This window comes from Mirounga angustirostris, unplaced genomic scaffold (genome assembly GCF_029215605.1).
Source record: "Mirounga angustirostris isolate CCGP_5_RB_7025 unplaced genomic scaffold, mMirAng1.0.hap1 SCAF_1, whole genome shotgun sequence".
Lineage (NCBI taxonomy): Eukaryota > Metazoa > Chordata > Mammalia > Carnivora > Phocidae > Mirounga > Mirounga angustirostris.
In genome coordinates this window covers 94735502-94757965 of record NW_026991709.1, presented here as the reverse complement: position 1 = coordinate 94757965, position 22464 = coordinate 94735502, and the positions used below count along the sequence as shown (strand labels likewise).

The following is a 22464-nucleotide window of genomic DNA, read 5'->3' as shown; positions in this document are numbered from 1 at the left end:
TATTGACACATTTAAGAAGGAAATTCAAAAATTGTAAATGCCTTTTGCAAGAAGTTTTGCTTTTTCCCCAAATGCCTTTGCAAATAACATAGAGCTCATGATAAACAAAATATGTCTCCCAATAAAGATCACATATTAAATAGGTAAAATAACCCAATGTGCAATATTCTCCATCTTTTCTAAATTATTTGGAAATACTTTCCAATGTCAAGTAATAGCTCATTCATTTATAACTTTATAATGTTTAGAAAATGATAATGCACTTTTAGCCAAGAAATTCCTTAAGTAAAATTATATGACTTGTGACTAACACTTGTGCTTTTGTTTTTAAAGGAAAAAATACAGTTACGTACATTGTTGGGATGTATTTATAGAGCATTTTTATTGTTAAGTTATGCTTTTAGAGCTTTAGGAACATTTGAGAACAATAATCAGTAGTGTGTAATGGTATTGTTAGTGGAGTCCTTTCTATTGAATTTTCAAGATGTTGTAAAATGAGATTATGTGAGTAGCACCTCTGGACACTTTTTCCCATCATTGTGTTGGTATCAATCGCTGACTTCCACCATTTCTCCGGGTATTAAATAGAAGCACTGTTTCCCACTGCCTTGATTGGAGGGTTTATAATACATGACAGAACTGATAACCCTACTGAGATTAAGCATTGTAACATTATGAAAGCTACATGAAACCTACAGCTCCAGCGAGTGTCTCTAAGAGACGTGAGAAGGTTTAAGACAGACCCGACAAGGTGTACTTTCATTTCTTATTTTAACAAAGCACTTCTCCGCCGAAGCCAATCTGACCCAGAAAGATAACGAGCAAGCCTGCATTTCCTTGAGCTTCAGCCACCCCGTCCGGCAGCCATTCTACTGGAAGAGGCAACCTTTGCCAGATGCGGATGCTAATGCCTCTCTATAGAAAGCATGGCACGTGATCACTTACTGCATGCAGACAGATTGCCGGCACACACAGGATCAGTTTGCAATTGGCAGGACTCAGCACGGCTGGAAATTGAACTATGTATGAAAAAGGGTGTCTCTTTCTGGCTCTGCCCCTGCAGTCATCTATGACTATGGAAAAAAGCTTCTCACATTTGCTTCTTAGTTTCCCACACACATGAAAAGAAAATGAAATTTAACAAACAATCATTGACTCTCCTTTATAAGGAGCTGTGGAGATCAGATATTAAAGGATCATAGTCTGATAGAACTGAGGGTGGCATATCAGTTCGTGAGGCCTGGCTGCAGGGATCAATAGAGCTACACCCAATAGGCTGGAATTTTAAGGATTTTTAAGAATCTTTAATCAACGGCAGCCACTCATGACCAGAAGTACAGAAATGGCATTCCCTCTCCTCTCCACTCCCTGGACTAATCTTAAGAAGGCAGCTGACTATCTCAAAGTAACCCTGGAGAGGGTCTGGTCAGCAGTGAACTGCTACCCTTAACTGAATTGTTTTTTTATATCTTTCCACCTCTCATTTACTGTCCTTCCTCATATTTTCCCTCTTCCAAATTCAGCCAGTCCACCCGGTATTTGCACAGACTGAGCAGTTTAGTCCCCCTCCAGCTTCAGTGAATGGCTGCATGGATTCTGGCTCAGGAATCCTCTTTCCTCTCTCAAAACGTGTAACATTTCATTTTGATAGGGAGGTATCAGCAGACCCACTGGAAAGATAAAAGCTAAGGACTGAGTAGCTGGTGACAACTAAATGTCATTACCTGCCATATGACATACAAGGGTACTTTTATTTTACCAATCAACAATGTCTTAATCCAAAGGAATTATTTTCTCCTGGTATTTTTTCTAGAGACTTACTTTGGCTAAAACACAACAAAACAAAAAAACAAAACTCAAATCCAGAAATTTTCCAAAAAGGGATTTAGTTAACTGCAAAGTTACAATGGCTAGTGATAGCCTTATGTTACTCTGAGCTTGTCGAATCATACATGAAGTGTTCTGTTGAATTCTGGGCCCTTCATTCTAAAAGGATTGGCAAATCATAAGGTATTCAGATGAGTATGAAAGAATAGAGGAGAGGTCTGAAAATCAAATTGTGTTAGAACAATTAGAGTAACTGTGGACGTTTTGTGGCAAGAAGACTTGGACAGGATGCATCCTCTAAAACCCAATGAAGTCTTCATGTGATACTCTGAACAGGGAAAGTTTAGAATGAGGGTTGACAGTTCACATTTAGTGTGTTTTTTAACAACTCTTCACAAGCCGACCCTGACTTTCAGGAAATTAAATGAAACTGGCAGATTACCAATCTGAAGATCCACAAGCTAAAAAAGAAACTCTTAAGGGATACCATCTCGATAGTGACACTGTAAAGTCCAGAAGGCCTCATATACTGGAAGCCGTTTTGGGGGGCCAGGGTCCCAACAGGTCTCTGGGTTTAAGGGAGGAATTAGACTCGCTCAGCATGGCTCCCAGGGACCACAGAAGTTGCAAGAAGAAAGATACAGTTCCATGTATAGGAAAAAAAATTATTTCCACTGGATCTGTTAAAAATGAGAACATTCTTCTTTATGAGAGTATTGGAGACAGGCATCAAATGATTGCAATGAACAAAATTCTACTCTAGCATATTTGTTAAAAAGTAGATTCTTGAAAGAAAAAAGAATAAGGAGTCACTGATAGAACTCAACTGCAGACAATGCAGTTAGTCTTCCTGGAAAACAAAATAACATCAGATATCTCCTTTCTCGGCCTCTTTCTTTCCAGAACCACGCAGTCTCTTCCTTCTCTTTCTCTCTTTAAATTCCCTACATTCTTCTCTGTGCAGAATGGATTGATCCTTGACATTTCTGGTTTCTGTGACTCCATCATTTCAACTTGCTTGCAGCCCTAGCTTGCCACAGCAACTGCTCTATGAACATCCCAGTGTTTCCTTAGCATTCCGGAATCCAACAGCATCTCTGTCATTTTGGGGTCTTATAGTTCAAATTCTTCTAACAAGATTTTTTTGGAGCCTTGGGGCACTTGGGTGGCTCAGTCAGCTAAGTATCTGCCTTCAGCTCAGGTCATGATCCCAAGGTCCTGGGATGGGGCTCCGTGTGGGGTTCCCTGCTCAGCGGGAAGCCTGCTTCTCCCTCTCTCTCTACCCCTCCCCGCTGCCTGTGTGCTCACGCTCTCACGCTCCCACTCTCTCACTCTCTCTCTCTCTCTCAAATAAATAAATAATCTTTAAAAAAAAAAGATTTTGTTGGAGCCTCTTGAGTCCAGTTTTTCAAACCTAATCCAATTTGTTGTGCCAAGTGCGTTGGTTCTACCAGTTACCAGTATAGTCAAGGCTTTTAGCCAAGTGCTGGGACAGGCAGAGAATTCTTTCAGAAGGGAGTATAGATAATCAGCAGTATTTCTAGAGCATGATAGTGAGCTTCCTCCTGCTAGAAGTGGAACAGAGACTGAATAATCATCCCCCACACTTCCGTAGGAATATATACATTGGGAAGATTACCTAAAAAATCCTTCCAACTTTTAAGTTTTCCTCTTATAAACTTCAACATAAGTAGCAGATTTGGGAGGGAAAATTGTGTGCATTCTTGGATCACAGCGATTAGATGACTGACTGCTCTCCCCTTTATCCGGCTTTGTATTCTCATCTTACTATGTATGCCCACCATTTAGCCATTCAGCCATTTGTGACGACACTTTTTCTTTCAACTCCCAAATCTAATCCATCAACAGGTCCTGGCAATTCTATCTCCCAAATAACCCATTGTTCCGGAGACTATTCATGCCACCCTAGTCCAAGTCACCATTATCTCTCACCTGAAATATTTCAAATGTCTCCTAACTTGTCTCCCAAGGTCATATTAACCCCATTTTCCACCCTGCAGCTGAAGCAACTCTTCCAACCAATTCTGATCATGTCATCCCATGTTTAAAGCAAGACTTTTCAGGTTCCAAGTTCAAAATCAAATAGCCTTCAAGAATCTACATAGTCTGAGTCTTATTAATCTCTCTGGCCTCATCATATACTACTTTGCTACTTGCTCTCAGAGCTCCAGTCATATAGTTTACTTTTAGAAAGTGGGAATATACCAAGTTTTCTATCGCCTCAAGACTTTTGAATTTGCTACTTCCCATACCAGGAACACTTTGTTCTACCACCCTTAGGCTAGATAACTTCAACTCCAGCCTTCACATTTGAAATTAAATATTATGTCTTCAGGGTGGTCACCCTAAATGCTGAATGGCACACCGTTACTGCTCTCTTGTAACATTCGACTCGTGCAATGTCTGGCTTTCCCTCAGAGTATAAGGGACACCAACTAATACTGTTCCGGCAATGCTTGACATTCACTATAACTCAATAAACACTTACGGAGGGCGCCTGGGTGGCTCAGCTGGTTAAGCGACTGCCTTCGGCTCAGGTCATGATCCTGGAGTCCCGGGATCCAGTCCCATATCGGGCTCCCTGCTCAGCTGGGGGTCTGCTTCTCCCTCTGGTCCTCCCCCCTCTCATGTGCTCTCTCTCTTTCTCTCTCTCTCAAAAAAATAAATAAAATCTTTAAAAAAATAAAATAAAATAAAAAATAAAAATAAACACTTATGGAGGGTATGAATTAATGGTAAGCTTAGATCTCATACCAGGCATCCTGAAGATGTGAAATTCTCATTGTCTTACATTTTCAGAGATGAAAACTTCACACTTCTTAAAATCTATGACCATGATTAGGGAAAGCAAGACACTTGGTGAAAACTTCTAAAATCAAGAGCATATTTTTAAAAGTGTTAGATTATTTCTTCACAGAGGGGGAAAACAGTAAAAATTTTATGTGGGTTATGTTCATGGCATTTACATTCTAGTAATATAAATACACAAAAATAGACAAAGAATGAAAACACTGAAGTGTTTACCCAAACTTGGCCAAATTTTGTAAGATTTCAAAACTTCAGAAGTTGGAGCATTGTGAAGAAGAAGAGACAAGGATGACCCCCAGGCTGACCAAAGCCCAGCGTCCAGTGCCTCCATCCTGCCAACTGCAGCCACCATATCCAAGAGAAAACCTGAGGTGAAGGACGCCACAGGTGAAGCCAAGGTGAGGGATGAGCTGCAGAAAAGATCTGCAAGGTTATCTGCTAAACCTGCTCCTCCAAAGCCAGAGCCCAAGCCTAAAAAGGCCCTTGCAAAGAAGGGAGAGAAGGTACCCAAAGGGGAAAAGGGGAAAGCTGATGCTGGCAAGGATGGGAATAACCCTGCAGAAAACAGAGATGCCAAAACAGACCAGGCATAGAAAGCTGAAGGGGCTGGAGATGCCAAGAGAAGTCTGCGCATTTTTGATAACTGTGTATTTCTGGTGACTGTACAGTTTGAAATATTATTTTTTTATCAAGTTTTATAAAAATGCAGAATTGTATTTTACTTTTTTTAAGCTATGTTGTTAGCACACAGAACACTTCATTGTTGTTTTGGGGGAAGGACAAATGTCACTAATAGAATATTCCAGAAGCTAGTGGGGGAAAAACACCTTTCCCTTCTAATTTTGAGAAACTTCCTCTTAGTTCTCAGAAAGAGGGATTCGTGGATGTTGACACATTAGCCACATTGGCACAAATCCTTTGTAGTGTGGAAAAACTAAAATTTCTTTTTTATTTCCCCTTCTCCTTCTCTGTCTTTATCATAGACTTGACTCCCTTAAACCCAGAGACCTGTTGGGACCCTGACCCCCCAAAATGACTTCCAGTATGTCAGGCAATCTGGACTTTACAATGTCACCATGGAGATGGCATCCCTCAAGAGTTTCTTTTTTAGCTTGTGGATCTTCAGATTGGTAATTGTGTCAGTTTCATTTAATTTCCTGGAAGTCAGGGATGGCTTGTGAAAAGTTGTTAAACAACATGCTGTGAACTGTCAACCCTCACTCTAAACTTTCCCTGTTCAGAGCATCACATGGAGACTTCATTGGGTTTTAAAGTGGCTTTCTGACTTTGGTAGTCCATTGAAGAAGGTAGTTTGAAAGTTGTTGTATACTGTTAATGATTGTCTGCCCATGTCCTGCCTGAAATACTGTGATTATTTATGAAAAATATCTTTAGTAAAGCTGGATACAGTTTGGCTTGGAAAAACATTTTTTCTGAAGTTGACCTATAAAATAATAGTGTTTTCTCTCCTAGCCACTAATCACCTACAGAAAATCCTAAATGTTGCATAAGACACAAGAATAAGACTTTGGATAAAGGCTGAAGCTCAAGTTGATATAACTTGTTTGTAAATTTGCCATTACAGATGTTTATGTCTAAATAGGTAAATATTATTTGAACTGGGATAACTTAAACATTTCAAAGCAATGGGAAGTCTAAGATTCTCATGTATCACACACCGAATAATTCTAACAAAGATGTTTACAAGGAATAAGTTAATTTTGGTGACGTTGCCTCTCTTCATTTACTCGAATGACCAGGGTTTAAGCCAAGGAACAACAACAAAGCTGGGTGGCAGGGAGATCATGGAGAGAACAAGGTGCCTGACAGTCCCCCACATCAGATTGGTCAGGGGAATACGTGAGAATCTAGATGCCAAGAGTTGAAAAGAAACCATGGAAAATGGGGTGATATGATATCCCTTTTAATCTCTTTTGTTTTTATTCCAAGGGATTCTATGTTGGTGCAAGCCGAACAATAGACTCTGCAAGAGCAAAGTTCACAGCACAATAAGTGCTCCAAAATGGATGTTAATGCAAAAGGAAATCAGGCCACTTAGAAAACAGAATGTTGCCTTTTGTCTTAAAATTCAAGCCAAATTTAACTCAGAGAAGACAATTCTGAGCAGAACAGTCATATGGCTTCTCACATTGGTTCAATGAGAACCCTCAAGTACGTCTAACAAAGGTCATCAATGTAGTATCTGATAACACTAAGATGTTGTCGGTCGACAGATCTTCTGACAATTCATTCATTTATTTTAAAAATATGTTTTGGGTGCCTACTGTACACCAGGCACAGTTTGGGGTACTGAGGATAAGAATAGAATAAAACAAACCCTAACTTTAATCTCATATGGAAGATGAATGTATAGCACACAAAGGCATGTCTAATAAATGTCAGATGGGAACGATGCTATAAAAGAAAATATAGAGGAGAAAATCTATTTCCTTTTACAATAAGGAGATAAAGAGTGCTGGGAGGTGGTATTTATGATGAGATGGAAAGATATGGCTTGTCTGTTAAGGTGACATTTATGCTAGACAGGAGTGGGTCAGGAGAAGCATGATCAGAGAGGAGCATGGAAAGGTAGCTGGAATTCAGATCAGGAGGCTACTATGGACTATGTTAGGATAGTGTGGTAGCTTTGACAAGAGTAAAAGGGGTGGTGAAAGTAGTCAAATTCTGGAGGAAGAGAGAGAGACATGATAGGCAGACATTATCTATTTATCATCTATCCAGATTCAAAAATGGAATTTTGGTGCTAGATCACTGCTGTCCAATTGTCCTTGAAGACCTCATCAAGGATGATAAGGAGAACATCAATGATCCCGGACTTGCAGTAGTCATGCAATTGTTAAAATATCCACACTTTTTTTTTTTAGATTTTATTTATTTATTAATGAGGGACAGAGAGAAAGAGAGGCAGAGGTAGAGGGAGAAGCAGGCTCCATGCGGAGCAGGGAGCCCGATGCCAGACTCAATCCTGGAACCCTGGGATCATGACCTAAGCTGAAGACAGACACTTAACTGACTGAGTCACCCAGGCATCCAAAATAATCACTCTTAATAAACTTAAATAAGGTGTTGTTGTGATAGGCAGCCTCTAGGATGGTCCCCAATGATCCTCACCTCCTGATATCCAGGCCCTTATGCAATTCCTTCTCACATTGAATCATGGTGACCCCTATGCCTAATAGAACACTTCTGTAGTGATGGTGTGTGACTTCTGAGGCCAGGTTATTAATACATTGAAGCTTCCACCTTGTATCTCAAGCCCACTCTTCCTGAGGGAAGTCAGCTGCCATGTCTGAGGATACCCAAGCAGTTCTATAGAGAGACCCTTCAGCCTAACCCCACAGCCAGAAATAATTTTCCAGCCATGTGGAAGTGAATATTATAGCTCCAGTCAAACTTTCACTTGAGTGCAGACCTGATTGACATGCAATTGAACCTCATGACGACTCTAAGCCAGAGACCACCCAGCCAAGCCATTCCTGATTTCAAGACCCAAAGAAACTGTGGGAGATAATAAATGTTTGTTACTGTTGTAAACCACTACAAGTCGGGAGTAATTTGTTATGCTTGATAATTTGTTATAATAGATAACTTATACAGATACCGATAGAAAGCAATATAATAAAAAGGTGTTTGAGAAGTACTGAGAAAAAAGTAATTATAAAGACTATCAAATGATATGGTTATTGATATGAGCAAGAGATGTGAAAAAGAAAAGAAAAGATTCACCAGGTTCATTCAGCACTTAAAAACTAAGTGTGGAAATAAATGAGTCTTCCTAGCAACATATAAAGAGATTGTCAGCTCCTGCAGCCAGAAGATGGAAAAGGTGAGGATCAGGCCTAGAACTTAATTATAAGAGTAACAAAGCTCCAAAAAAGATTCAATTTTCAAACATGGATTGTCTGCAATGCCAAGATCAGAATCCTGTTGGGAAGCAGTGGGATGCTAAGACTTGGGATAGGGATTATTAAAGCACCTTAAATCCCAACATCATCTTTAATGCCCACCTGCCATGTTTAAGTCTAATCCTTCTCCCTTGCCTGAAAATGATGCAAAGGTTTCTACCTTGTAGGACAACCCATCCCCTCTCAGGATCTACCTCCTGCTATGCCAACAACTAAAGTTGAGCCTCAGTATTATCCAACCAGGGAAGAGCTGGGGTATGCTAAGGGAGGAAAGAGTCTATTTTAAAGGCATGGCAGGACCTAATCAACATGTACCCATAGGTACAAGACGGGATCCTAAGGATGCTGGATTAAGGAAGGTGGAATACAAAATTGGATAAGCCAAAGTATATTAATATGGGAATATTCTACCATTACACAGGACTTAACACCCTGGCACACAACCTTGGGAAATGGAAGTAATATGCTGTGAAGATGGCTATTGGAAATTTGTCGATAGGGATCATCTAAGTGAGGTACATTTACCCCCAGGCTATTATGGCAGACAAGGAAGAAGGAATTAAAATGGCCAGGAGAAATGGGCATGTTATTTTGTGGGAAGGCCAGAGGACACTATTTCCCAAGATGATAAGGAATGCACAGGTCAGAGGGTAAACCTGCACTGCTGAGCTCAGTGGTGGCTGTCCTCTCTAGGTCATGCTGATGATAAGAGATACTTCTATAGAACTGTGCTCCCTAATAACAATGGGGATGATAGGAGGCAAAATTATAACAGAAGCAAAGTGGGATTAATTATTATAATGAGCACCAAGGTTATGAGGCAGCTGAGAGTGTATTTAACAGTTATTGAAATGTTTGTTTTTCACCTTTTTCCAAGTGAATGATGTAGGCTCAGGTTCAGAAACTGGGCAAAGCATGTATCCTAGAGGATGACAATGGACATTAGAAACTCAACTAAGTAGTAGCCCCACTTGTAGTCACTATGCCATATAGGGTATTTTTGCTAGAACAGATTAGTAAAGCCTTAGGTGTATTGAATATGACCATTGATCAAGTAAATGCGTTCTCTTTTAATTGTATCAGAAAGGAAGATCAGGAACAGTCCACATTCACTTGAGACAGACAATAGTATATATGTATAGTCTTGTCCTCCTCAGGGCTATGTTAACTCCCCCGCTCTCATCAGAGGATTGCCCAAAGGACCTGAACCATCTAAATACTCTGCAGAAAATCACATTGGTCCAACACACTGATGATGTCATGTTAATTAGACAGAACGATCAAGAAGAGGTAAATATGTTGGACATCTTGATGAGCCACATGCATTCCAGGTTGGAGATAAACCTAATGAAGATTCAGAGATCTGCTATATATATTAGTGAAGATTTTGAGGGGTGCCTGGGTGTCTCAGGTGTTTAAGTATCCAACTCTTGATTTTGGCTCAGGTCATGTTAGGGTGGTGAGATTGAGCCCTGCATTTGGCTCCACACTGGGCAAGGAGTCTGCTTGCGATTCTCTCCCCCTCCTCTCTCCTTCTCTCTCTCTCTCAGATAAATAAATAAATCTTAAAAAAAGAAAAAAAAAAGATTTTGAGATGCAGTTATCTGGGACATGTCAGAACTTCCCACCCAATGTAAAGGGACAAATTACTGCATCTAACACCTCTCACCACTAAGAAGGAAACAAAATGCATTGTAGGCCTCTTTGAGTTATGGAGGTAGAATATTCTACATTTGGGAATACTGCTCTGATTCAAATACCAGGATACACAAAAGTTTGACCTCTTTGAATAAATCTGGAGCAGGAAATGGTTCCATAGAAGGTACAAGTTATGATGCAAGTGGCCCTGCTTTTTGGGCCACATGATGCTGCAGACCCTATGGTATGAGAGGTATCTGTGGAAGGTAGAGATGCTATATGAATTTTATGGCAAACCCCAATGGGAATATCACAATGTAGATCCTTGGGGTTCTGGTGCAAAGCAATGTCATTTGCAAATGAGAATTATGTACCTCTAGGATACTAGCTCCTGGAATGCTATTAGGCCATAGTAGATACCTGGTCATGGTATATAAATTGACCAGGTGATCAGAACTGCCTACCACAAACTGGCTCTTCTAGACTCACCAAATCATAAATTTGGATGGCTCTAGCAGCAGTTTATTATAAGATGGAACTGGTACATCTAGGGTTGTGATGACAAAACAAAAGGGCACCAAAAAACTACATAAGCATGTGGCCTGACCCCCCCATGGTACCCAACACTTGTACAAGCATCTCTTCCTTAGCTCATATCTATGATCACATGGTGATAGGAGGGAAGTCCTTTACAACCCAATGAGGGAGGAGAGAAACTGCTGAAGTAGGTTCATGGAGGGATTGGCTCAAATTGTTTCTACATGCCAAAAATGAATTACAACTATGCTACTGCTTCACTAATGGGAAGTACTGAAAAAGAGTGGTAACAGGAAATTCTCCTATTGAGAGAAGCTCTGAGCAGTGAACTTGGTCACTTTGGTCACCAGATTACCACTTTGTATAAAAACTTAAGTAGTCCTGATTGGAAAGTATACAGCCTTGTAACTGAATTGATTGGTTATTTTGGAACCTGACAGAGAAAGTTCAGCAAGTCAGGAACAGGGAGGTGTAGGAAAAAGGAACAGGGATGGATTAACATGAGCAGTCATGAAGTATGAAGATCTTTGTATCACATAACATCACTCAGAAGACATTTGCCACAGTAAGGCTCCTAAACAACAAAGTAAAACTATTCAGTCAGTGGACATCACCCCTCCTATCACTGGCAGCCCCAGTTCTTGCACAATAGACTTATGAATGGAATAGCTGATGGGAAGAATGGAGGTTCTGCATGGGACCAAAAGCAGGAGCTCCCCTTCACTGAAGCTGACCTAGCTACTGCCACTCCAAATATCCAAACTGCCATCAGTGGAGACAAATACCAAGTCCTCTCTATGGTACCATGTTTCAAGGAGAACAATTTTGGTGGGAAGTTGATAATACTGTATCTTTTCTACATTTCTACATTGAAGGGGGCAACAATTAATCTTGAGCAGAATCAACAAATATTCTAAGTATGGATTTGCCTTTTTGGCTTGAAGGACTCCACCAGCACCATTAGCTGAGGGTATACAGAGTTTCATCACCAACACGGGATCCCATACATCACATTGGACTAAGGGACACTCTACAACAAAGCAAGTATAGCACCGGCCACATGACCATGGGATCCACTGGTCATATCACATACTGTACCACCTAGCTGGCCTGACAGAATGATGAAAGAGTATGTGAAGGGGTGAGTTTGGAGATCTACACTGTGAGGATGGAACACCATCTTCATTCATGCAGTATATAGCCTAAATGTATGATCATTGTATGGTGCTCTGTCTTCAATACATAGAATACCTGAGTCCAAGATGCAAGGAGTAGAAATAGGAGTGGCCCCACTACCATGACTACAAGTGACTTGGGAAATTTGTGCTTTCCATACCTGTAAGTTTAGAGGCCCTGATTCCCACAGGGAAGTGCTTTCACTAGGGAACTGCTGGTACCTCGTCACTTTGGGCTCGTCATGCCGAGAGACCAGCAGGAAGATAAGAGATGACTTTGCTAGCAGGGATAATTAACCCTGATTATCAGGAAGAGAGAGAGTTGCCATCACACAAAAAGGGCAAAGAAGAATATGTTTGGTACTCATGTGATCCACCTGGGTGTGTCTTGATAACCCTTGCCAACTTTGGTGGTAAGAGAAGTTAAACAGCAGAGACTGAGAAAGGCATGGTGACCATGAGATCAGAACTCTGAGATGAGGCCTAAGAGATGAGAGTCCAGGTCATTCCCACAAGGTAAGTCACCCAGAGCAGCATATGTCCTAGCTGAGGGAACTTAAAGGGGTGATAGAGGTGGGAGATGATGACTTTCAGTGCAGCCTCAATACCAGCTATGGCAGGAGCAGCTGTAGCTCATTGTGCTAACATTCTTCTTTTCAGTTTCTCCAAGAAAACATGTCCATCAGAATCAGGAAGGAGCTACTCCCAGATCTGGGCAATACTAAGTAAGGGTGGTCTCTATGGATGCTGGGATGTGCTATACATATTTTCTGACTTCAGTACTAATTATTTAGTCCTTCTTGTATTGGGAATTGCTCTCAGCTGAATGGAGCCATCTTACCCAAGACGATGTTTCCTTCCTATGACTAGCCCTCATCCAGTGACTGGCTGATGCCAGATATAAAGGACCAGCCCCCTTGCCCCAATTTGGGACAACTCTCACGGCCATGGGCTGAAATCCTTGTCATAACTGCATCACAGTTCAACATTTCCCACCCCCTAGTCCTACCTCCTTCACTCCCAAACATACTGATTCCTAGAACACTTCCTAATATACTTCACTTTCCAATAAACTTCTTGCGTACAAATCTTTATTTCAAGTCTCTTTCTCAGGGATTCCCAACCTACACCACAAGATTTGGTATTATTATTTTTATTATTATTAGTCACTTAGTATAAAATAATTTAATCCCCCTATACACACAAAAAAACTGTAAGGTTAATATTAAAGTAATCCTAGTACAGTTAAGGAAAGCAAGACTTAGATAAGTTAAATACCTTACCCAATATCACACAGTCATATAACTGATGGAGTCAGGGTTTGAACCAGGACAACAAATTTCTAAGCCTATGAGTTCTGTGAAGGCCTGAGTATTGCTGTCAGAAGCAATAGCATGAACAAAGATGATAGATAAATAGAGAAAGATAGATAGATGATAGATTAGATAGATAGATAGATAGATAGATAGATAGATAGATAGATAGATAAGGACTGGCATGTATAATATTCCATGAAGGGTAGTAGTAAATAATGGCTGGAGCTTGGGGACTAGAGGAGAGGTAGGAGAAGATAAGTCTGTGAAAGAAGAGTTCAAACTGGGATAAGCCAAGAATGTCACTGCAGACATGGACCTACCCCAAATTTGAACCAGTTCTGTAGAATTCCCAAGATACTCTTATCTCCCAGAAGAAAAAACAATATGGCTTCTTGACCAGGCAAAAGCTCGTGGAAAATTTCCATTTACATTCTGTTATTTTTGCCAGGTAAGGGGAAAGGCAAGGGGTGGAGGGAGAAGTATATGGCTAGAGCATAGAAAGAAATCCAAAACCCCCCTCTCCAGGGTTCATGGAGTGAAGGTGCCAGTCGTGGAATGCTGCACTCCTACCCTCCTTTGTTTATTCAGCCCTGGGGCTGAGGTTTGCCTTGGAGTTGTAACCTTTAAAAGGGGTTTGCTTAATGACAGAATTATTCAGCTGCATACCTCACCCCAATTAGAGAAAGGCTGTTTGGATTCTAATTGGCCTTGACACAAGTCTGCTTAAAGAGATTCCCCAAGAATTATAGAGCTACTTTCAGAGTTTGACTTGGCCAGGAATATGAAATGTAACATGGTTTTTCAAATTTTCTGCACTTACCATGAAATGACCAAGCCACAGGTATCAAACATGCTTTGTTTTTGTGTTATAATCACATTACAAATTGAACATTTCCACATGTGCAAGTTGGCAAATCTAAAATGAATGATTATGAAGATTATAATTACATATATCAGGTATATATGGCCTACATATTTTCACTCACACAGAAGTGTATTTTCTCAAGTCCCTAGACATCCATGTATAGTGTGTTTATAGGATATAAAACCATCATCCTCTATATAAGCCAAAAATGTATATTTTTAAACAGTTATCACCAGGTCAGGTGATAAGTCGACATAATATTTGGAAGGTGCAAATACCAGGAAAGGATAGAGATTCTTAAGTTAACCATGAGGAAATGACTAACAATAATAGGTTGAAATTAAGAAGAATATAATTTGGACTAAATATCAGGAAGAGAAAAAATAACCTTCCTGGCTACAATAACTGTTAGGCTATGAAATAATTTCTAAGGGAAGTGGAGATCTCTCCCTCACCCTGGACTTTGGAAATGAGGCATGCATTCTTGGAGTCCCTTACATCAAGTCATCTTGCTAGGGGAGAGGAAGGAGATCCTTTCCGTTTCCATTTTCTGTGACTTGATATTAAGGAGAAATCTCAAAAATAATCGTGTACCCACTAAATTTTCACCAAACCACCTTTGAGCAAGATCCTGCATTTACCTTGTAGTGAACATTATGTGTCCTGTTCCTTCACAGCCATTCAAACCCCACAGTCATTCAATTTGTAGCAAAATGGAATCCTTTTATTCCAAATTCCTCTTGGTCCTGCTGGCCACTTGCTGGTCTTTTCCTCATCTCTGAGCACCTTTCCCTGCTCTTGAAATGGAGAATTTTCTAGAAAAGCAACTGTGTTCATCAGGGTTCCTCTCCTCATCCATCTTCAATCCCAACCACTGTTTCCTAGCTCACAGAGAAAATGAAAACATAAAGCGTGAGCATGATCAAACTCCCTCTCACCTATAAATAAACCTGTATCCATAATTTCCCTCCCTTCCTGGGGAGGCCAAAGCTTCTTCCTTTTCCTGCTGTGAGCTACATCCTGACCCCTATTATCTCCTACAGGGGCTTGATCTGTCAGTCATTCACATTCTTTTCAAGCTCTTCTTAACTGCTTTCCCAAGGTTAGTCTCTTTCCCCTGGCATGTAAATATGCTTTTGCTCACCTGTTTTTTTATGGTTTGGTTTTTTTTTTGTGGTGTGGGGGGGCTTCTGCAGTCAGCGCTCTAAAGAGCAGCCCACACTACTGGTGGGCACACCGCAAGGGCCAAGGGTTAGTCATAGAGTGAATGTTGGCAGGGAAAGAGGTATGGATGGAATTTGGGCTTACATGCTGTGTGACCACACATATGTATATATGTAGGTTTCCTCACAGTATGGAGGTTATAGGAATGGAAGGGAAAAAGAGGGGGCTCCTGTAGGCTGGGTTGACCTCTCCAAGCTACTACATTCCAGGGCAGAGCTCTGAAGAATTCAAGTGTTCAAAATTCAAGTCTGGTCTTCTAATACGTGGCCATATAGGTCTTTTTATCAAGTTAGAAGGGTAGAATATATTTAACAGTTTATTCTGTTAGTTCACAGCTTTTGGATATTAGACATCTGGTGTGCTTGCCTCCACTGATACTCTTGCCCAGCCTGCTAATGTGACCCACGCAAGCTGCTGTAAACTGGTCTCCTATAATTATTATTCCCTTGCAACACTTATTATTAGTCATCAATGATCCTTTTCCAGTTCTTTCCATTTGACACTATTGGCCAATCCCTCCTCCAGATTCTCCTTCCTCAGCGTCCCACAACTTTCTCCATGTGTTCCCCCTTTGTCTCTGCCCTTTCTTAGTTGTCTTTCTTGGGTGTGTAGTCTGTTATCACTCAACTAAATGGTAGTATTTCCCAGAGTTCTACCCTAGAACTTATTTTCTTCTCATTCTACATTTTCCCCTACCATGTATAGATTTGTATTTCCAAATCTGTAAGTTACATCAATGGGTCTCAGCCTAGACCCAGTTTCTTATATCCAGACGATTCTTTCCATTGGCAATATCATCTGAATGTCTCACATGCACCCCAGACTCAAAATGGCCAAAATTGAACTCATTATTCACTCTTCATCCCCCTACATATATGTTTCTCCTATCACATTCCTTACTTCTACAAATGGCACTACCATCTACCTCGTTTTTCAAACAAATATCTGAAATTATTCTTGAGTATTCTTTTTTTATGTGTCATATCTAATCCTTTACTACTATTGACACTACTTTTTTTTTTAATTTTTTTTTTTTAAGATTTTATTTATTTATCTGAGAGAGAGAGACTGAGAGAGAGAGAGCATGAGAGGGGGGAGGGTCGGGAGGGTCAGAGGGAGAAGCAGACTCCCTGCCGAGCAGGGAGCCCGATGCGGGACTTGATCCCGGGACTCCAGGATCATGACCTGAGCTGAAGGCAGTCGCTTAACCAACTGAGCCACCCAGGCGCCCGACACTACTTTTTAAATCCCACTTGACTGCCAGTCCCTTTTCTCCATTCTTCCAGTTCTTAGGGTATGTTTAGTTTTTGACACATATTCGCTTTTTCCCACATGGATTATTATAATAATACATTATATATAAGTTATATATTATATATATATAAGTGCAGTATCGTGCTCTAGAATGAGATTTATTTGTGGTTATCAAATCATTGTAGTGGATCATGCTGTTTATTGAAACTTTTGATTCATTTATACTTATGTATATACACTTTCATATGTACAGATACATAGATTATATGTATTACCTAGTATAGATTTTTACATTAATTCCACTGTGTGTGTTTTGGGGTGGAGGAAGTTTTCCCACACATCCAAGCAATTTTCTAACACCATCTGGCTGTCCTACAATTCAGCTCAATTCTGACACTACCTACCCTAACATAGCATTAAATTCTATAGGTTAAGGGCTCAGTCCTACAAGACTGCCCCTATCCCCACTTCAGATGCAAATCACAAGTCCAAGCTGTTACCTGTGTTTCTGACAAAGTGGCTATAGATCATAGGTTTCAGGGACCCCCTGCCTTGACTTTGATTAATTTGCTACATTGGCATACAGAACTCAGAGAAACATTTTACTTTTTAGATCACTGGTTTATTATAAAAGGATATAACTCAGGAATAGCCAGGTGAAAACAACGCACAGAACAAAGTATGCGAAAAGGACTCAGAGCTTCCATGCCCTCTTCAGGCTCACTACTCTCTCTGAATATCCACATGTTCACCAACCCAGAAGCTGTCTGAATCTTGTCCTTTTGGATTTTTATGAAGACTTCATTACATAGGCATGAATGAATAAATCATTGGCCATTGGCGATTGTTCAACCTCCAGCCCTTCTTCCCTCTCCAGAGGTCAAGGGGTGGAACTGAAAATTCCAACCCTCTAATCACAGAATTGGCTCCATTGTCAACCAGCCCCCATCCTTAGGTGCTTCCTAAAGTCATCTCATTAACATAACAAAGAGACTTTCTCATCACTGAGGAAATTCCAAGGGCTTTAGGGGCTCTGTGCCAGAAATGGAGATGGAGACCTAATATATATTTTCTTACTATGACTCATTGAGTTACAATTTAAGTTGTTTGTTTGTTTCTGTTTGTTTTGATGTTTTTTGCTTTCTTTTTGTTTTTGTTTTTTGTTTGTTACTATGCTCAGCAGTTGCAAAAGCTGGAGAACCATTGAACTAATTGTGTTACGAGTTTCTAGTCTTGACCACTGCAGTCTTTTCTCCTAGGGAGAGTTTTCTGGATTCTAAATCTGATTACATTCTGGCACTGCTAAACTCTTTAGTGGCTCCTCATGATTACCTACAGGATAAAAGTCTTCACAAAACTTTAGGGATTTGGGTCATCTGGCTTCTCTAGCTTCATCTGCTACCTCCTCCCCAGCTGCATCCAGCTCCCTATCCAAACAGTTCTTCACATTTCCCTGAACCCAGAATTCTTCCTCATGGCTCTGGGCCCTTATACTGCAGTCTCTTTTGTCCAGAATGTGTTTCCCTCCATTGTCTGCCTCACTGAACTACACACCATGTAGGCTTCATGTTGGTGTCTGGAATCACCTTGAGACTTCCTGGGGTAGAATTTTGTGTCTATGCCCTTGGATAGTTTCATGGTAGTCAGCATTTTTCCCCAATGCAGGGTAGGGGGACCTACAAATCCCTCCAGGCCCCACATACACAATTAACATTTTGATGTATTTTCTTCCAATGTGCTGCTAAGTTGTTTTTTTTTTTTTTTAAAGATTTTATTTGTTTATTTGAGAGAGAGAATGAGAGAGAGCAAGCACATGAGAGGGGGGAGGGTCAGAGGGAGAAGCAGACTCCCTGCCGAGCAGGGAGCCGGATGCGGGACTCGATCCCGGGACTCCAGGATCATGACCTGAGCCGAAGGCAGTCGCTTAACCGACTGAGCCACCCAGGCGCCCATGTGCTGCTAAGTTTTATAAAATTTTCATGACAACTTACATATACAGTTCTGTTTTTGACATTTTACTTTAACATGATATCACAAGAATTTCCCCATGCTATCTCATTGTTTTTTTAGCATAACATTATAAATGTCTTTAAAATATATGATCAGATCAGACATGTGATTCGAAAAAATGAACTTGCTGATAAAGGGCTGATGAGAGTATGGACAGACTGGAACCAGGGAAATAGGACAGAAGTCTACTTGGTCATCCAGGTAAGTGACCAGAGACAAAGAGGACTAGAATAACATAGAGTCAGCATGAAAAAAGGAGCAAGAAGGCACTGGAGCAGATACAGGAGAACTTAGTGAGGAGGAACTGACAGGCCTTAGGTTCCACATGGCAGCTCAGGTAGATGCAGGAGTCTCTATTAGTTGATGCAATAAACCAGAGTACAGAGGAAACATCATGGAAGGAAGTTTTATGGAAAACGAGTTGAGTTTGTATACTAATATAACTATTTGAGGATTCTTCAATATAATGATAATAGTTAAATGATTCAGAGTTTAATAAATATGAAAAATAACTTTAGAGGAAATGTATAAAATGTGTACATTAAATTAGAAAAAATTCAGTAGTAAGAACTCTCAGAATGGGTTTTAAAAATTTAGAGAGAATTGAGAGATTTTAGAGTAAGCATTAACTCCAGGAAAATAAGAGTTAATAAATAATAAAATGTAATGCATGGGTCAGCTATGGATAATATTTATATAAGTATACATAAAGTATACTCATTATCATAATTTTAAGCCCTTAGTTTTGAGCTACCTAGTAATTGTTATATACCTATGTTGGGAAGATAGGAGGAAAAAGTATGGAGAGATTATGCAGGGCAGCTAGATTCTTATTTTCCATAGCAGGAATCTGAGGATAGTATCTAAAATTTAAACCAATTAATAAATAACAATATAAAACATTATTTATAAATGAGTATTTAAACACCTAAAAGGCTTGAAATTATGTGCATATGAAAGCAGGAAAAGGGAGTCAGACAGGAGGCCAATGGATTTTTAAAAATATTTATTACGAGGTATATAAAGTAATTTGACTTTTTAAAATTATAATAATTAAATAATAAGCAAATTAAGGTAAAAGCCTATAGCTATATGTATATATATATATGAAAACATATATATGTATTTTAATGCACAATTAGAAAAGGGCATATATCATAAGTGTCACCTCAGTGAATCATCATACAGTGAGCACACCCATGTAAATATCACCCAGGTTAAGAAATAGAGCATACTAGCACCCAGAAGTTCCTTTTTTCACTTTCCACATTATGAACCCTTCCCTCCTGAGCAAAAGTGACAACTAGCCTCACTACTATCAATGAAGAGTAGTGCCTTTTTTTAAATTTATATAAATCAGATAATACAGTATGTATTCTCTTGCATCCAGTTTTTTTTTAAGATTTGTGTATTTATTCAAAAAAGAGAGCGAGAGAAAAGGTGAGTGCTTGCACAGAGGGAGGGGCAGAGGGAGAGGAAGACAAACAGACTCCCTGCTGAGCAGGGAGCCCAATGTGGGGCTCCATTCCAGGACCTCAAGATAATGACCTGAGCCAAAATCAAGAGTCTAATGTTTCACAGACTGAGCCACCCAGGTGCCCTGCCTCCAGCTTCTTTTTCTTAAAGTTATATTTTGTGAAATTCACCCATGTTATCCCGTGTAGCAGCAGTCATTAATTTTGAACACTAAATAGTATTTACCTGTCCTCAAATACCACAATCACTGGTATATTTATCTATTCTACTGCTAATAGATACTTGGATTGTTTACAGTTTGGAGCTATTATGAATAATGCTGCTGCGTACATCTTTGTACATGAATTATGATGCATATATGTACATATGTCTGTTGAGTAGCTGGCTCATGTGGCATAGCATATACAGGTTTCGCCCACCATCTGAAAGTAGAGCATTCTTATAAAACCTTTTGTAAGTTGAAATGGAGTACAACAAAGAAGCAATTACCATTAATTATATCGAAAATTTTTTTTAGCATTCACAGACTCAAAAAAGGCTTTTAGGCTTTTCTGATACCTTAGGACAGACACATCTTGTTAACAAATGCACAAAATAAATCAAGATAAAGCACAGAGGCTCACAGACACAGTTCAAAATGATGGCAGCTTGATGCCGTGATGCTGAGCGTAGTTCCCTGGGAAGGAGCTTGGTGGCTCCACTCTCACCTCTGGAGGTGTCTGCTGCCTCTATAAGGGCTCACTGCAAAACAAACACTGAATGTTATAAAATTTTCACCTCTTTTCGTAAAACTGGAAAATCTTCTCTGGATTCCTTTTAGTTAGCAGAAACAGGTACTAATGTAGGTCTTTTGAAAAAGCGAAGTGGCCTAACATGAACTTTCAAAAAGCAAGTAATACCTGCATTCAATTTTCATAGATGTTTAAACAATTTTCTAAGATGGTTGTACCAACTTGCGCTCCCACCAGCAATGCGTGAAACTTGCCATTGCTCCAGGTTTTATCAACCCTCGGTATTGTTGGTTTTTTTAATTTTAGTTACTCTGGTGTGTGTGAAGGGATATCTTATTAAAGCTTTAATTGGTATTCCTTGATTTTCAAGGACATTGAATATTCAGATACCATCTTTTGTGAAGTGTCTAATTAAGCTTCTTGCCTATTTTTCTATTGAGGTTGTCCATCTTTTTTCTTATTGATTGAGAAACACAAAATATTCTAACCAATTATCCTTTTAGTTAGAACTCTGCATCCCATTTAAGAAATTTCTTTACATTAAAGTCATGAAGATATCCCAACCATATGTTAATCAAGTTTTGTTGTTTAGCCCTTACTTCTGGATATGCAATTCACCTAGAATTGATTTTAATATGTGATATGGTGTAAGATAGGTGTCAATTCTCTGTAAATTAATTTGTGTATTGAATGAGTCCCAGTTAATAAAAAAAATAGGTCAATAAGATTTTTTGAAATTGTATAAGCTGATTCTAAAATTCCTTTAAAAAGTAAGCAATCAGTAATGGTTGGGAAATTCTGAAAAAGTTAAACATTAGTTATGTTGGCTATGCACTGAACAATTCCTGGGGGCAAAAGGGAAGGTACCATCACTAACCTTATAGTTTATGTAAAAAATGATTCTGAAAATGAGCCATGTACAATTCACATGGCTGTAGAGAATAACTTTGACCCTACCATAAAACTTATTAAAAAGCCATATTGATTAAAATTGCATGTTAAAGGCTTCTTGATTGATTAGTGGAAAGAGTGAAAGCCCCCAGAATAAACCATGGTCATATAGAAATCTATATGAAAAGACAGCATTTGAAGCCAGTTATAAAAAAGGTCAATTATTGTCAAAAGGTGGTGGGGAAACTAAAGAGAATCCCTGATACTCTTTATAACAAAATGAATTTAGATGGATCAAAACAAAATTTAAAAATAATTAGAATGGGAATTTCTGTCTATGTATGAGCAAAAAAAAAAAAAAGAAAAGATCAATGAACTTCACTGCAGAAATAATCTCTGCAAGGTGAAACAGAAGATCACAAAAGATGTTAAAAATATGATTTATATCACAAATAAAAGGCTGTTTAAGTAGACAGCTCCTTAGAAAACAAAGCAATAACTCAATAAAAATCTCAACAAAAGAGAGGAACAGATAACTAAACACACTTTACATAAAAAGAAAAATTAATAGTTTTTAAACATACAAAAATTTCACACAACCTCACTCATAGTAAGATCCAGTATATTTTATCATCTTAGATTGGCAAAGATCAAAATATTGTATTATTTGTTGTGTTGGTATGGGGAAACAATGATGAAAATATAAACTGATGACAACCCTTTAGAGATTAATCTAATGCCCACACTTTTTGACCTTGTAATTTT

At 39.4% G+C, this 22464-nt stretch overlaps 1 pseudogene; it reads left to right on the top strand.

The window, feature by feature from the left end:
• The window catches only part of LOC129046583 (uncharacterized), a 33069-nt pseudogene extending 12115 nt beyond the window's left edge, over positions 1-20954 (top strand).
• The last annotated feature ends 1510 nt before the right edge of the window (positions 20955-22464 follow it).